This window comes from Chrysoperla carnea, chromosome 4 (assembly GCF_905475395.1).
Source record: "Chrysoperla carnea chromosome 4, inChrCarn1.1, whole genome shotgun sequence".
NCBI lineage: Eukaryota > Metazoa > Arthropoda > Insecta > Neuroptera > Chrysopidae > Chrysoperla > Chrysoperla carnea.
The window spans coordinates 15604471-15622242 of record NC_058340.1 but is presented as its reverse complement, the minus strand read 5'-3'; the positions used below and the strand labels follow the sequence as shown (position 1 = coordinate 15622242).

The following is a 17772-nucleotide window of genomic DNA, read 5'->3' as shown; positions in this document are numbered from 1 at the left end:
AAATAATATATAAAATATGAATACTTATTTATAGATCTAAGAATATCAGTGAAGCCAACTGAATAAAAGAAGTAGTTATTGATTTTTTCAAAAATTCCGACTTTAAGTTTCGTGTTTTTCTTCAATGTGTGGTACTATTAATGTGGTAATACTGGTATTAATTGGTGTGATATAAAAACTAAACGAATCCTGAAAAAGTGTGATTTCGTGAAATGTGAAAATGAAAATTGAGAAAATTATCAGGATTTTCGAAAATTATAAATACCTAGGGCAGGTAGATTATGAATGCCTATACTGTAACTTTAACCATTCTTATCTGGAAAACCGCTTTCTTTCATACATTTTTTTTCCATCAATGAATATTTAAGAGAATTCTTAAAAAATTATAAAGTTTCACGCCAGTCAAAAATTTTTAGATAACAGCCTTAAACAAACCATTTTATTTTAAAATCATTTTAAACAAATTTTATAAGCCAATTTGTAAAATTTTAAAAAATCCAAAAATTTTGGAAACTTATTTATAAAACATGCAGCTTTGTATGACTCAAATATGTAGCTTTTACGACTTTTCACTACAACTTTTCTGTAGATATCTACTGCACTGACAAATTTAAATCAGATAAAGATTTCGAATAACAATTCCCTAACCATTTTTGAAGGTGGATTAAAAAATTAAAACTTTTTAAATTTTATTTAGATTGAGGACAATTTATAGACAAACATAAAGGTATGCAAAATAATTAGTCAACAACCAATTTGTTAACCGTTATAATATTTGATTTACGTCATGTCAGTATAACATTGGTACCTACAAAACTTCATTGAATACAGGCTAATTATTGTTAATATTTCTTATTGTTGTAAGTAAAGTTTGCGTGTAACATATTCTAAAGAGTTGTCCGTTACGAGTGATAGAACTTTAAAATTGAATACCTTGTGTATTTACTTTGAAGAGTATTTTACGGCAAGTCGGCAATTTGTATTAATACACTGTGTCTACTTAAGTTGGTTCCATGTACGGAAAACTTTTTTATTATAAGGTTTATGAAAAAAAGTTACTCTTTATAAAAATCTCTACTATCGAAAATATTAACTTTTAGTTATTCACTTTTTACAAGGAATGTACAGGGTGCAAAAATTGCCCATTTAAAGTAGATCATTTAAAACAGATAGTAAGGAAAGCGGTCCAAGAAATCACTCCCGATGAATCTAACTAAATCGTTGCCAGTGCTTGCAGTGGACAATTTAAATAGCATAGTAAATAGTAAATATAGTTAAAATTATTGAAATATAGCAACTAATTAAACTTGTTGCATTAGAAAATGTGAAAATAAGATACGAAATTGTATAATTAATATTTTTTATATGTAAATTCACATAAATACTTATTTAAATTTGTTAGAAAATATTATTAAATTTTCAATGTAAGCCATCAAATTTTATATCTATCCATATCGAATCGTTATATCTCAAAAACGGTGGCTCTTAGGAAAAAGTATTGAGCCATTTTTTATATTTACTTATCTGATTTACAATTTGTGTCTGAATTAATTTTATGATAAAACTTCAACCGGTTTTTGTGACCCCTCGTAAAAATTTCCCACATCTCGAATCGATGAGGACTTTTTATATTTCATTTATGATTGTGTTTTGATCAATCCTACCAAATTTTAGCCGGGAGCGAATTTTTGTACCTTCGAATGTTTAAATTGAATTATCATACAAATTGCCAAAATTACTCTTCCAAAAAAAAAAGAAAAAAAATTATGATACTCGTAGACAAATTATTTAGTTTAAAATTTTATCACTCTTAATGTAAAACATAAACCAACATAAAGCATGAATAAGTATAATATAAAAAAAAGTTTCTTACAAATATATTTACATAATATATTTTTAGTTTATAATACATATGATATTGATTTTCGAGAGATTTTCTTATACTATTCGATGGTGTGTGCCCTTGCTAGTTGTTTTAATTTATAACATTGAAATTATTGTATTTTGACTGTAAGATCGCCAACGCTGCGCCGCATTGTCGTGTCGTATAAACTATAACCACCCGGTGTCAGTGAGTTAGAAGTAGTGTGGATATTATTAGAGTTATTATTATTATTCGGCAGAATACGAATGAGAGTTGGCGCTTATCAATTAAAAACATGTGAAAATTATTTATATATTTTTTTATTATTTATTATTTCCATTCAGTTTTTATGAAAATTACGCGAGTGATTGATCAGATTTGTAATAAATGTTTATAAAAATAAAATAACTGTATTTTATTGCAAAGTTTATTTTTAATTTGCTATATTTTTTTGTTTAAATTTAATTTAATATTGTGCAATTTTTAAATTTTACAAAACAGAACTAAATACCTATAAAGTGCTTCCGAAAATATTTTAAAGTAAGTCTAAATTTTATTAACAATTTTATCTGCCACTCATTTTCTTTTTTCGAATTATTCTAGTAATAACAAAACATTTTAAGTGAAACATATTTTTTTATATTCAAACTTTTTGGCGAATTTCCGAAGGAAATGAAGCTATTGCTTTTGTACTGATGATGAAATTTTAAACAAATTTCTTCAAATGTTCATCGATCCTACCTAACAGATGTCAAAAATGACCATCGTTAAAATTTATATATGGAAATATATATATGTATATACATATGTATCTACGTTTGTGTGTCTGTAAACTCTCTATCGGTCGCAATTTAAGTCCGATTTGAATAAAATTTGGTATCAAGAAGGGTTTTGGTATTTGAAAGGTCAAGTTCGTTAATGAGAAAAATCGACAGATAAATAAGGGGTGAAGGGTCGCGCAAAGATAAAAATTTTGAATTTTTTTTAAATAAAAAATATTTTGAATTAAACGCTAAGTTTTCGAAATAAAAATTCTTGAAAATCTAAAAATGCAATATTCGAATTTAAGAAAAATGCGTTAATTTTTTCAATCTCTGAGGGAATTCGCTTAGTTAACGCAGGCTCTGGGCTACGAATTTTATTGCATTATTTTCTCCTTGAATCACCCATCACTATCATAACAGCTTGTGACGCTTATACTAATGGGATAAGGATCACATTCAATTTCCTGAATATCTTAAATTAACCGTCTCTCTCTTTTTTTATAATTAGTTCTTATCATTTATGGGTAGCTCAGAGGAAAATTTATTTTATTCTGTGGAATGAAAAAAAAAACTTGTAAAAGTTTTACTTTTCGCAAGATATTTATTTTATTGCCAAAATTATCCTCCAAGTGGACTTCTGTGTTCCAGTCCAAAATAAAATATCGGAAAGAAATTTTATAAAAATTATTTTAAATTAAATAATAACAACACAATTATTATTTAATTTTATAATTGTGCGTCAATGACTATTTATCTTCGGTTATTAGTGCCCACGGCCTTACAACACGCTCTGAAAAATAAGATTGACAGCTACAAATAGAAATTTTGAGTCGATCGAACCATGTATGCTTTTCAATTATTATCAAACTTGAAACACGAGACGTGCCACCGGATTGTTTTTTACGAATCGAGCCACGTGTTTCCCGTGTAAGCCAAATGAATATAGATACCACTTTAACGGGCCGTAAAACGAAAAACTTTACATTTGATGCTTTTAATTAAAATATTTTTATTCTTTTCCCAGCGCTTCCACCATATTTCATGATTTATCGATTCATACCACATGTTATACTTTTTAATATTATATCTAAACTTCTAGCCTGGAAATTAATTATTCCATTTTTTTATTAATTGTTAATAATAAATATTTTTGAATAAATAAAACGATAGTGACGTATTAACCTCCGTTGAGGTTGTAGGCCAATCGGTTTCTATGTAAATTTGCGTTATAATATAGTGAATGCTAACTGACAAACAAACCATTTATCATTATTCATGTTATGTTGTCATTTCTCTGTGCGATGGCGTTACGAAAGCGAGGTTTTGACGTCACTATCGTTTGAATTTATAGCAAAACCATTTGCATTGTAAAATTACATGAAAAATGAATTTAAAAACTTTTTTTTAATTTTTCTTAATAATCTTTCGAAAAAAAATAAAATAACAAGTAACCTCTCTACTGCATTGAAATTAATTTCCATAAGTTTTGGGAACTTAAACTTTCAATTGAACGAAATTATTTAATTATTTTGCCGTTGGAAAATATCTTAAGAAAATTCATTAACAATTAGCAATAGTTTAATTCAATAATTTTGTCCTATTAAGATTTCAGAATACAAATACAGTACAATCTCACTAATCAGGCACTTCAATAGGCCGATACGTCCTATAATCCAGCACCCTCCGGCAATAGAATTTTTTTTTTAAAATTACCAAAAAAATGTTTTTCGTGCCTGTGATTTACTATGAAATTTTCTATACAATCCAGTAACCCCAAGTAGTACTGCACTAGAGAGATTGTACTGTAGTTTTTAATGACAAAAATAAACAAAAAAAATCGATTATCATTGCAGAATTAATTTGCAATTTTTTCGCTGAATAAACATTGTGATTGAATATTAAAAAAGGAGATAGTTATACCTGAAGTTCATCAAAATACGATAAGAAGTCTTTCTTATCCTTGAATCTTAATATTTTTTAATCATTGAATTACAAGCATACTTATTGAATTTTTTAGGTAACAGTAAATTTTAACTTTTATTCGGGCATACAAATGGACTTCTTAAGTTTTAACTATAACTAGATTTTCATAGTACACATCTGTTCTCAAAATTATGGTATTTTACAATATTTCACGGTCAATAATAAAAAGTTGAGAGTAAAAACTAACCTTGACTGTTTGCATGTGTTTAATTATACAAAGACAATTCAAGGTATTGTCTCATTATTTGCCTTCATCTCATTATACGATGGCAATCCTGATTAACTAGTTTATTTTCTTTCGAAATCTTAATTTTTTGCGATTTGGATTAATAAACTAAAATTAAATATTATGAAATATTTTCACAAACATTCACTTCGAAACGCAATCCTAACTTGTCAGATTTCTCTTGCAGATAAGTTAATGTGTCGACATGTCTGTGAATTTACCTGGCCAACTCGTCAGTCTGGTTTATTGTGTCAAAAAATATTACAACTACTATTTATCATTTACCTGATTTTTAAGAGCGCGAGACATAGGAATACATGCGTACTTTAAATTTTCAGATTTCGGTTAACCCTACAATGACCTGCAATGTATGGAGAACCTAAAAGAAAACATCATACATTGGCTTTCGTAAAGCCATCGCACGGAGAAATAACAGTATAACAAGAATAATGATAAATATTTGTTTCTCAGCAGGCTTTCACTATATTACAACGCTAATTTCCAAAGAAACCGATTTTCTTCACGGATCTCAACGGGGGCTAATACGCCACTACCGTTTTATTTATTCAAAAATATATCTATTTTTATTAATAAATAATAGAAAAAGAATTATTAATTTAAAAAAAAATTACTTGATTAAACTTTAGATGAATTATTCTTCAATTTATATAAGAATTTGTTTCAAAAAAATTAATGCAACTTCTCTATTGTACTTAAAAAATGACATTTTACCACGGAATTATATACATAGGGTATAAAACTTTGTTTTAAAAACTTTTAATTAATACGGTATTAATTATATACATAAAATTTTTTCTTTTTCAATGGTCGATTTTCCTCGAAAGATAATTATTTTACAAGTAATTAATTTCTCATTAACTTTGTTTTTCCATTTTTGATACTGTTAAATAAACTAGTTGTAGGTGACTATGTTTTGATGGAATCACCTTTATACCTATATTTTTCATTTTGTCGGATCGCCGTACCGTCTTGTACCATAAACATTTTTTCAATACTTCTTTTCTATTATTTTTAGTTATGATGTCTATGAAAATAGTAATGAATGAAGGACATCCAATTTTCCACCTAATGATTTGACAATCACAATGTTAATTATTATGAATTGTGATAAAAAAATACTAGCTAGCTATCATTAAGTCAAGCGATTAAAAAAGTTGCAAAGATTCCAAAACTTATAAAAATGTGCAACTTTGAAACTAATTATATTTATCATTATCTAAATTATTTAAAAACCGTGTTTTTATACATTCTCCCTGCATGAAGAAACTTGTTTTGTTTGGTTGAAGTGATTGTCCACGTAGCACAAGGCGCTGATCTAGAACCCGACACACCGATGGATCAGTCTACCCTTTTTTATAGTTTATTTCCTAGGAATATAAATACTTCAAAAAAACTGTTTCGAAAGTTAGTACAAATGGCGACCGGAAGGCGATGTAAAGCTGCATTTTTGTTATGTTATTTGGAGCCCTTAGACGAGTGTGAAACTCTGATTTTTGTTGATTTTTTGAAAGATTCTACTGGCTTATATTTACAGAATATTTCAATAAGATGTTACCACATAAATGGGAAAAATTTGTTCAAAATGTTGTAACCACTTAAATCTTGAGACGTGTGTTTTAGTGTGATCATTTCAAAAGGATCTACCATTAATAACTCTTGACCTGATGTGATTTTTGTTTTGAGTGAAAACGCTTCGATTTAGATATCGAGGAGGAAATTTAAAAACGGTATCTAGAGAATTTTAAGTTTCATTTCTATGCCCTTAGCCACCCCAACTTTGAAATTTCAAATGGCACTTCCTACTTTGTGATACCTCATTTGAAAGGGCATTAATTTCTCTCTTCAACCGTGATAAAAAAAAATTAAATCGATCGAGTTGTTCTTAAAAGAGACTACATAGAAGATGGAGGGTTTGAATTCAATCTTCTGGGAAGTCTATTTTAAGAACCAATCGATCGATTTCATTTTATTTATCATGGTTCAAGAGAGAAATTTATGCTATTTTAAATGAGGTGTCACAAAGTAGGAAGTGCCATTTGAAATCTCAAAGTTGAGGTGGATATGTGTGGAGGAGTGAAATCTACAATTTTCTTTTTCCGCTTTTGAACTTCCCCCTCGATATCTAAATCAATATGTTTTCAAAACAATAACCACATCAGGTCAAGAGTTATTAAGAGTGGATATTTTTGAAATAATCATACTGTATAATAAAATATTAGTATTATATTTCATTTATAAAGTACGTACCTAGATATTCTGGAGTTTACTCTTCGAAGCATTTCGTTTTTTAACTAACCGTTCATTTCAAGCTCATCTGAAGTTTGAAAAATAAGATGCCACCGGGCATCATACGCTGTCGGAAACCATTAATGGATATAAACACGGAGGTAGCTATACAAAATGTCCTTGATTGTAATTGATCAACAGATAAACTAATATTTGTTTAATTAAACGAAGATAAACATATGTTGTAAATTGAATTTTATCAAAAATCAATTTTAATATTTATGCTACCGTTTTTAACACAAGTGCCCCTACCAGTCTTCTTCATTTTTTTTGTCAAATATTAGATGAGCCGGCGTGAAGTAAAAATCATCGATTTAAGGTAAATGTACCATATTATGGGATGTTGATGTAAACTCGCTTTGAGGCTATTATATATTATTATTATAAATACAAATATTTCTTACATGAGAATTATTTTGTTCTACAATTACGGGAACAATTGTCCTACAATTTAGAATCTATAAATATACCAGTAAACTTAAAAATCCTTAATATTGTAATACTATCACATAACGTTTACCAACAACATATTTGTAACAAATCCATGTTGTACAACTAATCGCCGAGTTTTTCGATCGACACGGATATTTAATTGATTAGATTTGTGTTAAAAGTCGATGTTTTATGTTATATTTTAATTTTAGAGGCTGTGTTTATTACTTAAGTGTTTCTTTTTTGATTAAAATAAAACATTCCCGCATTTTCGTACTATCCCGATATAATGTAATTTTATTTTTCTTCAAAAGAGGCTAGTTTATTGACTATTTTTATAGAAAAATTGTGCTAAATACGGTAGTGACTTCACTGTTAAAAATGATATATTTAAGCGGTAATTTTCATTCTTGGATGCTTTTTAAGGAAACTGATGTGTTAAACAGGAAAATTCAGAGGAAAATATATTCTGATTTTAATAAAATACGTCGCTTTTACGTGGCCGCGTCCTCTTATCTTTGACCGTTCAATTGTCATAAACAAATTATGGGCCAAAAATTAAGGATTTCTGATGTTTTTTCTGCTCAACAAAAGGTAGAATGAATATTTTAGTCCGGTAAAAATTTGTGTTTTGATAATAGAATTTACATTTTATTGGTATGTAATATCTCACGTATTTGGCAATTGTTTAAACAAATTATAAAGGATTTGCTACTTTACATGATATTTTTTCACTTTTCATCACACAATGAGCGTAAAGATCAATAAAAACTAACAACTGGAAAAAGATTTATTTCCAACGAAATAACTTCACAACTTTAAATGAAATAACTCAAAATCTTGCTCCACAAGAAGCCCCAAAACTGTGATTATTGTGATCAAGGAACTTTGAACTATATCATTTACCGGAAAAAAAATGAACATTCACCGTACTTGCTCAAACAGCCGGACTACTTTAAGAGTTAACAGAAGTACTCTTGACCTTTAATTTTTTATCAAAATAATTTTGGGTATAATTATTGTACTGAATTGCTATCACTTTCACATCAACGTATCCATGTTATATTTACATTGATACAAATTTGTTGTTTGGTTTAAAAATTAACACGTTTATAACGTGAATTTGTGAATTTCAGTAGTGACTGTATTTTTGTATCAAGCTATTGATCGTCTGTACATAAATATTTAACGCTTAGAAAAAAAAAATGCTGTCAAGAAAAAATTTGCAGTTTTTTCCAAAGCAGGACAAGCCAATAAATGGGAATCAAAACAGTAAGTTTATTTTTAAAGAAAATTCATTTGTTGATTATAAACTTATTTTTGAATGAATAAGAATACAAAGAGTGGTCTTAAACTTTCAAAATAATTTTTTAATGTTAGAATGGAATTCTTGATGTGTTTGTTGAATATTTTGAAACGTTAATTATGAGACAATAAGTAAAGAATCCTAGATAAGAAGCTCGTTTTATTAGTTTATCTTTTAATTTGAAACGGTTTCAACAAAAGAGAGACAAGTACCGGACACGATAATTGATCCTAATAGAGCTCAAATCTTTGAGGCAAAAAATCCTATGCTATTTATGCATTGGGCGCATTTTTGCATCTGCCTATTCGTAAACATTGACGTACGAATCAGTCTTTATTTCCCTCTTTAGTATTACTGATATAGCGCGTACCTGATTGGCTTCTAATTTTGGTTAGTAAATAATTAACTATGCGTCACGTACAAAAATAGCAGAATATTTCTCGTTCTCAAAATTTTGATATCTATTCCACCAAATCATAAATTTGTATTTCGTAGCTTATTATCGAATTCCATTATATTAGGTCGATTTTCACAATAATGTCACTATAACTTTATTTTTACCTACGCATTTGGAAAGGACCTTTTATAGTTATAAAAATCTAAAATTTCGTATGATTTATGCTTCACATATACAATAAACTTTCCAATATCTATGTCTGTTGAAACGCGGGGGTGTTTAGTAGTCATTTTGAGGGTGAGAATTTAATTTTTTCTCCGACTCGATTACAATAATTTTAATTTAAAAATAATGTTATAAAAATTACATATTTTAATTATTTTTGATGTTTATTTTCCAGCATCTGTTAATTGTTAACTAATTCATGTGAATTTTTTACTAAATGATTGTATCGTTTAAGAAACTAAAACATAATTATCATTATCGATGTAAAATAAATGTATTTATAAATACTTTGCTTAATATGATTTCAAGGTTCAAGCGAATTAAAAAGATGTCTAAAATGTGAAAATAATGATAGGAAATATTATAAATAATAAATGATTGGGAAAGTTTAGATATTGCGTATATGAAAATTATTTTAGTTAAATACCCAGTTGCATGTTTTTTTTATCAGTGATATAAACATTGATAAATAAGGATGAATACTTAAAAAAAAAAAAAAAAACGATAAAGAACATTGTTTTTCAATTCTTTTCGTGAAAACTCAAACTATTAGTATAATGAATCGATAGGGATAGAAATCATAACGCTTAAAACGATTCTGCGAATAGTTTTATTTTTAAAAGCTTTTATTTAACTTGCAATATATGTATGTATGTAACGGTGGATTCTTCGAACTCAATTTTGAAGTAGAAATCTTCAACCGATTGAGCTGAAATTTTCCATACACATTAAGTTTGGATGAAAATGCATGGTAAGTTTGCGTAGTCCTGATTTTCCCATCGCTTCCACCATATTTTATATAAATATATATTAATCTTAAATTAAAAATTTTAATAAAAAAATACTTGTTAAGGGACAAGCTTTTATTGTATTAAAAAGTAGAAAATAATTTTATCTCTAAGTCACTCATACCTGACTATTTGTAAAAGCTTGAGGCGCTTAATATCGAGGATGAATCGAAAAGTAATTAGGCATGTGGAGTAGATGAGGCGTTCCGATTCATTTTTGATATTTTATATTAAGCGCCTCAAGCTTTTATAGTCGGGCTTATGGATAAAATTATTTTCTACTTTTTAGTACAATAAAAGCCTGCCTCTTAAAAAGTATTTTTTATTAAAATTATTTTACTCTTAACCTGAAATATATAATTATAAGAATTATAAATGCTATCAATATTTTCTTAGAATTCATAAAATGTTTTTTTTATTGTTTTTAGTAAAAAAAGTGTTTTTTATTTTATTGTTTTTGAAAATTATTGCGTTAAAAAAGGAGGTTATTGAAAACACAATACGTAGCAAAATTGTACAGAGTTTACTCTCGAACGAAAAAGTCATAATTAATTATAAAGGTCAATCAATATAGAGCTTTAAAACCAATTTCCATTAAATAAAACTGAATGATTGATTGACTGATTTCCGGACTGACAATCTAACACTTTTGGGTACAATGAATTTTTTTCAAGGTTTTCAACAATTTAATCATGGTCAAATCAATTACTTTAAATAGTAAACATAGATTAAATATCATTGTATAAGATTTTTCGTAATAAAATTAATAGCATTTCATTTGTATAAATGTTCCTTTTTATTTCATGTATATAAAATATACCAAGGTATACTAAGTTTAGTCCCAAGTTTGTAACGCTTAAAAATATTGATGCTATGAACATAATTTTGGTATGGGTGTTCATAAAATCATCTAATTAGCCTATTTCCGGTTGTCTGTCTGTCTGTTTGCCGTCTGTCTGCCGTCTGTCTGTCTGTCATCACAATAACTCAAAAACGAAAAGAGATATCAAGCTGAAATTTTTATAGCGTGCTTAAAAATTTAGGTCGAGTTCGTAAATGAGTAACATAGGTCAATTGGGTCTTGGGTCCGTGGGACCCACCTTTTAAACCATTTAAACTTTTAAACCGAGATAGAACAAAAGTTTAAATATAAAAAATGTTGCTTATAAAAAAATAAACATTAACAACAATAAAATTTTTGTTTAAAACATTTTTTCGCAAACATCACTGTTTACCCGTGAGAGCTCAAATTATGCGCAAATTTTATAATATGTATTATATGGGAATATCAGTTTTATATGTGTAACATGTTTGTATGATTAATGTGATAGAGTAATCAATACTGGTTATACATGGTATTTCAACAATTACCTCAGTCAATTGTTTGTTTTCACTTGTTTTAAATAATAATAATTATATTATCTAAAATTTTGTTAAATGGGTGAAAAAAATATTCCTTATTTTGATGGTAAAAATACTTTAGTATGGTGCCAATGCCAACAATGTAGTACTTTTAGCATCCAGTATCTTAAGTACCTCAATATTTTTTTTCCTAATTGTTTTGTAATTTTTGTTTCATTATTTTTGTAATTTTGTTTCCAAGAATGTTAAAATTCCAAGTATTTTAAATTTTATTAGTGACTTTTTGTTTTTTATTCATTTATTTGGTATTTTTTATGGTTTCTTTGAAAATAAAACTATTTTGCAATACAATATGACAGTAATATCAGTCACGTTTTGTTCTGACTCGATTTTCAGTCACGATTTATTTTTCTAATTAATTTGACTCTAAAATACTAAGGTTCTTTATTTTATCATTTTCCAATAATTAATTTATGTAATTTTGCCTCAAATATAATTTAAAATCTTATATTCTGAATAGAAGAAGAAATTTGACGTAAAAACACTCCCGAATGCAACTTCCTTTTGCATTTAGTGTCATTCACATTTGCATTTTTTTAAATCAATCATATATCATAAAAAATTTTATGAGTACATTTTTTACTACAGAGGGATAAATGCGGAATCAACCATAAAACTAAAACCCTTAACATAATTAGTGTTCATAATACGGCCCAAAATAAAATGCATTCATGATCAAATGTATAGTGTGAGATACATATGAAATCACCCAAATTGGAAATTGTTTCCAAGATAATGGTTTTGTGATGATAATTTCTAAAATATTGATGTTCAAGTAGTTTTTAGACTGAGATGCAGCTGCTTTAAATGAATTGTTTTCCACATTGTTCTGCCACTTTGGAAAAACTCACTTTGCGTCATTTTTTGTAACTTTATAAAATTATCAAAGAAAATTTTTTCTCTTTAACGAATTGAATATATTATGTCTCAAATCATAGATTCTGTTACTTTTAACATCTACAAGACAGGATAATGAATAAATAACATTTTTTGCATTTTCTAAATTGTTTAGTTAAAACAAAAAATTTATTTATTCAATAGGCAACTCTATATACATTATTGTTATACTTATGCATAGAATTCATTTGAAATGAATGAAATATGGACAAGATAAAAATATAAAGAACTTCAATCATTAAAATTTTCAGAAGTGATAACCAAATTATTGAAAATCGAATAAATATTTTTTAAAGATCATTTTACACATCAAGGACATCTGCAGGCAACCTCAGTCCCTCGACAGTACTAATTTGTAATTATTAACAAACCCTGGTTGATATGAACTTTGGAGCCATCAGCAACTTTCTAATTCATTAAATTATTATATTCATTGATCAATTTTAGTTTATTTTCAACGACTTTGTTTAAGATTCATATTTCGAATTTATTATAATTATTTTTTATATTAAATTTAGATATTCCAATCATAAATATTTGACATATATAGAAAATATGTTAACATCATTAATTCGCAGTGAAATTATTTTGTAAATATTTCTATTTTTTGTCAATATTTAACTCGCAGAAAAGTTAAATTATAATGAGCTCCAAAATTCTAAATTTTACGCAGGAAGTCGAGAAATTATACCTTATTAATATTTAGTATCTCATTTATGACGTTGTGATCATTTCAAAAGTTTTGAGAGAAAACACGCAGATTTGGATGTCGAGGGGGAAGCTCAGAAATTTTACCTAGAGAATTTTAAGTTTGACCCCTTAGTCCCTAACCACAACAACTTGAACAACTGAAAGGGTATAAAATTATCTCTTTAACCATGATAAAAAATGAAATCAATCGATTGATTCTTAAAATAGACTACCCAGAAGATTCAATTCAAACCCTCCATCTTCTGTGTTGTCTATCTTAAGATCCAATCGATCCATTTCTTTTTTTTTATCATGATTAAAGAGAGAATTTTATGCTATTTCAAATGAGATATCACAAAGTAGGAAGTGTCATTTGAAATTTCAAATTTGGCGTGCTAGGAGGGAAGATAATCATCAGGTCACGAGTTATTAAGGGTGGATCCTTTTAAAATGATCACCTTGTATAAATGATACAAATAATTGCAATAAACGTGTAATGGCATATATTTTTGTAATGTTATTTAAGCATTTATTTTTTATAAATTTTATTTTAATTTAGCATAAAAATTACACATCGATATCATAAAATTTTTTATTTTTCGAGGGTCTTACATCAACTTTCCGTTAAAGATAATAAATAATATTTTGGAAATTATTAATATTCTATTAAGATACTGTTGGTTATTTTAATAAACCATCTCACATATTATCAAACATAAATTAATAAAATTTAACACATATTAAAATTTAAATATTATTTGCAAGGTCTAAAGAAACATTTAAAACATTATTATATTCATAAATTCATAAAAATAAAAAGTCATCCATAATATTTATATAAACATTTTATTTCGTTCATAATAATAATTTTACAAATACAATATTTTTATACGCTTTAAAATTAAGTTCAATTTACAACAGGCCAACAAAGATCAATTAAAGTATATTATGAATGATTTGTTACAATTGTTGTCCATTGTCCACTGTAAATTTATTAATTTTGATTGGCAAAAAAATCAAATATATATTGATACTAATAAAATAAATAAAAATTAATATTATATCTATACATAATATGCAAATTGATTTAATGCGTTCTTAATTATAAAAGAGCGACACATTCAATATACAATTTTAAAAACAAAACTCGATTGAAAGCGAAGTATTTAAATAAAAGCGAAGCATAGAGTGATTCGAAGAAATATGATATGGTTTGATTTATTGGGACCGTCTATGGAATATAGAAAAAAAATCGAGAGTTGTCGTGAACACTCGGTAGAAACTACATTCCTTTTCCTACCTTGGTACATTATAAATGTAGCGCTTACTTTTTTTATTTACAAGATATTTTTCTGAAAATTAAAGGTATTAAATACTTGTTTGATTCTTTAAAGAATTTAATTTTATAGCTACTTTTAGTTTTTCTGTATGAAATAATTGTAATATTAGTTTAAAAAAAATACTTCTGATTTAGTAGTCAACCCAATATGAGTGCATTATGTTTGATTTGATTAGGATATTTATCATGACATAAAATTAAAGTTGCATTGTACTTTAACATTTACATTTAACAATTTTGAACTGTCACACCCACGCAAACGCGCGTTTTTCAAATTAATGAATTTATTCCAATTAATGAAATTAATTTGAATAAATCATAACATGAAGTGCAGAGAAAAAATTAAAAATTTTAATTGTCCGAGCTTCGAACCATAGACCTTCTACCTACGAGTCGCACTCGCTTAACACCGAACTACGACACCTTTTTATATGATAACACAATATCAACGGACATTATCGGTGGCAAATCTATACTAACCTAATGAAAAACTATGAGTGACTAAAACCCGTGGGAACACAAACTCAAATTAATTATATTATTTAGAATAAATTATCATATGATACGTATAGAGAAAAAAGTAAAATTTTCCCTTGCCGGGTTTCGAACCCAAGTCCTTTGTTATATGAGTCGTACTGGCTATACACTCTGCCACTTGGATTGGTATTAGCTAGGTACAATTTAAACAGTCAATATCGGTGGTAAAATTAGATTATCTTAATGAATAAATAAATTTAAGTTGTCCCAATAATAAATGCGTATTCAAAGTAATTTAATTGATTTGCATAAATCATTTTAATAAATTCATTGGAAAAAATTAATATTTATACTTAACCGGGATTTGAGTAAGATTCCTTCCAAACCGATACACAGACTAAGCCATACTGATACAGAGTACTTTTAACTATTCATAGACCCTATTTATTATAAATTATTATAAAATGTTCTATTAATCTCTTATATGAAAAGTTTTCTTACAGATTTCCCACGATAAATGTTTTTTCCACCGTAAATAATTAATAAAAATGATTATCATTACATGTGATGAGTGATTATATGACTTAGAATGTTTCAATCGTTGCGATTTTAACGAAATCGATTAATAATATACACACAAAAAAGAAACTTTTAAGCGTTTTCCTTGAAATGTGATTTTACAGAAACGTTCTTACGATTCTGAAAAAGCTATTTTTATTCTAAGTGTTGTTTTTGAAATGGTAAATAGTTAAACTTTATAAGTACATATAAAAATTTTTTGCGTGTTGTTTAACGTGTTTAATAACAATAACTTCTAAATAGATTTGTTCTGGCGAGGGACCGATCTGTTCAGAAAAATGTATTTATTAAAAAAGCTTATTTATCAGAAGTCGGACAGACGGTAAAGACATGTATTGAAAAACGTGTTATCTCATCGAATAGAATATTTCCATTTTTTAAATATTTTAAATAAATAAATTAATTTTATAAATATTTAATAATTAAATAGTTAATATGATTTTTTAAAGCCTAATGTTTATTAAGGCCCGATAATTTATCGCGATAATTTTATCACAGAGAAGCTAGGATACATGACAATATTTTTTTTCTTTGGTTCGGCGACCTTGCAGATAAACGAACAGTTCAATATTTTTCATAATTTTTGAGTATCTAGAGTCCAAAATACGGTACCTATACATTTATTTATTTGTACGTAGATGATGTACTTCTCATCATGTCATCTAAATAATCTTATTGCATAACTTTATTTAATTTAGTTAATCATTGTGAAATAATAAATAATATTGTGTAATATCATTCACCTGTCCGACGAAAAACGGATTGAAACGAAGCATATACCTATAATTGTCATATTCAGATCTAATTGAACACATTTTGTTAATACTAGCTGTAAATAAAAAATGAATAATTTATTTTGTTTATAGTGTATAGTATAGTCTAGTCGGTGTTTAGTATCCAAAAAGGGTCGATAGAATTAAATCCTTTATATATTCTGATTAGATTGTATCGCTTTATATTAATTGGTACATGTAAAAGTAAAAGCTAAGGAAGGAAAACGATAAAAACCATTGCAAGGAGCATAATTTCGATAAATCAAATTTTAAATTTTGGTCATATACAAATTGAATATGACTACAGACTACGATAATTTGATTTTAAAAGGCTGTTAGGAGGGCTTTAAATGGTAATTTTCTTAGGGTTTAAAATAGGCTAAGCAAAATTTTCTGCAGGTTTAGGAGAGAAAACATAAGAGGAAAGGCTAATTTGGAATACTGCTCAATTAATGTAAATGCTATTTGTGTTTTGGGACCGTAAACATAACGTCACATGACGTAGGTACTAAGTCAATGAGTACTGCAAACGCGGCGCCATCTTGACTTTTCTGCTGTGAGCCACAAAGGAACAAATTTTCATATGAGAAATCTCCCCTGTAATTAATAGAAATCTAACATGGAGTTTTAGATTAGGGTGGCATGTTGTTAATTTGGAATACCGAAAGTGGACATATTTTGGAATAAATTATTTTGCAATGACGTCAACCTAGAGGGGGTCCTTAATAATCATTGTGATCTGTATGAGTCACACAGGAATATTTGTCCCTATCAACACTTCGTAGAATTTGTAAAATGAACAGAATCAAAACCTTGATTCTCTCTTGATTCTCGCTTGATTCTCGATGGCCATTACAGTCATAAAAAATTTATATTAATTTAATAATTAAAAATGCAAGCAATTATCAAAGAAAAAAGGCAAATATAATTTGGAATATATTTTATTCCAAATTACCTGCACTCTAAGTAAAATTTAGCTTTTGAAGATTTTTTGTTTGATGGTATTTTTGAGAAGGTTCCTAGTTTTAGCTGTTTTTTATTGTTTGTATTATTAAAGCTAAATAATTTTACAAATAATTTTTTATTGGGCTAACTCTTTTTCTTTTCTAGTAATTAAAAATATCGGCTATTCCAAATATGCATTACTTCCTCAAATGTAATTTTTACTGATGTAGTAGAGACTGTGTGGGATAACGGGATCCAGTATCCTGATAGGTACTTAGCCAAGTGTAAAGCAACAAAATTTTTGTAGTCAGCTTAAAAAAATTGTATATACTCGGATTGAAAAGCGCCTAAACTAACA

The 17772-nt window shown here is 27.4% G+C and overlaps 1 protein-coding gene across 2 annotated transcripts in view; it reads left to right on the top strand.

Annotated features, from left to right (window-relative positions):
- Positions 1-2374: 2374 nt before the first annotated feature.
- LOC123297494 (multidrug resistance protein homolog 49) overlaps positions 2375-17772 on the top strand; it is a 35088-nt gene continuing 19690 nt past the window's right edge. The window contains exon 1 of one of the 2 annotated variants that reach the window (XM_044879167.1): positions 2375-2404. The gene's annotated coding sequence lies outside the window, so the exon portion shown is untranslated. Of the gene's footprint in view, positions 2405-8798; positions 8849-17772 lie in introns of those variants that run through there. The other variant, XM_044879168.1, reaches the window with a different exon arrangement.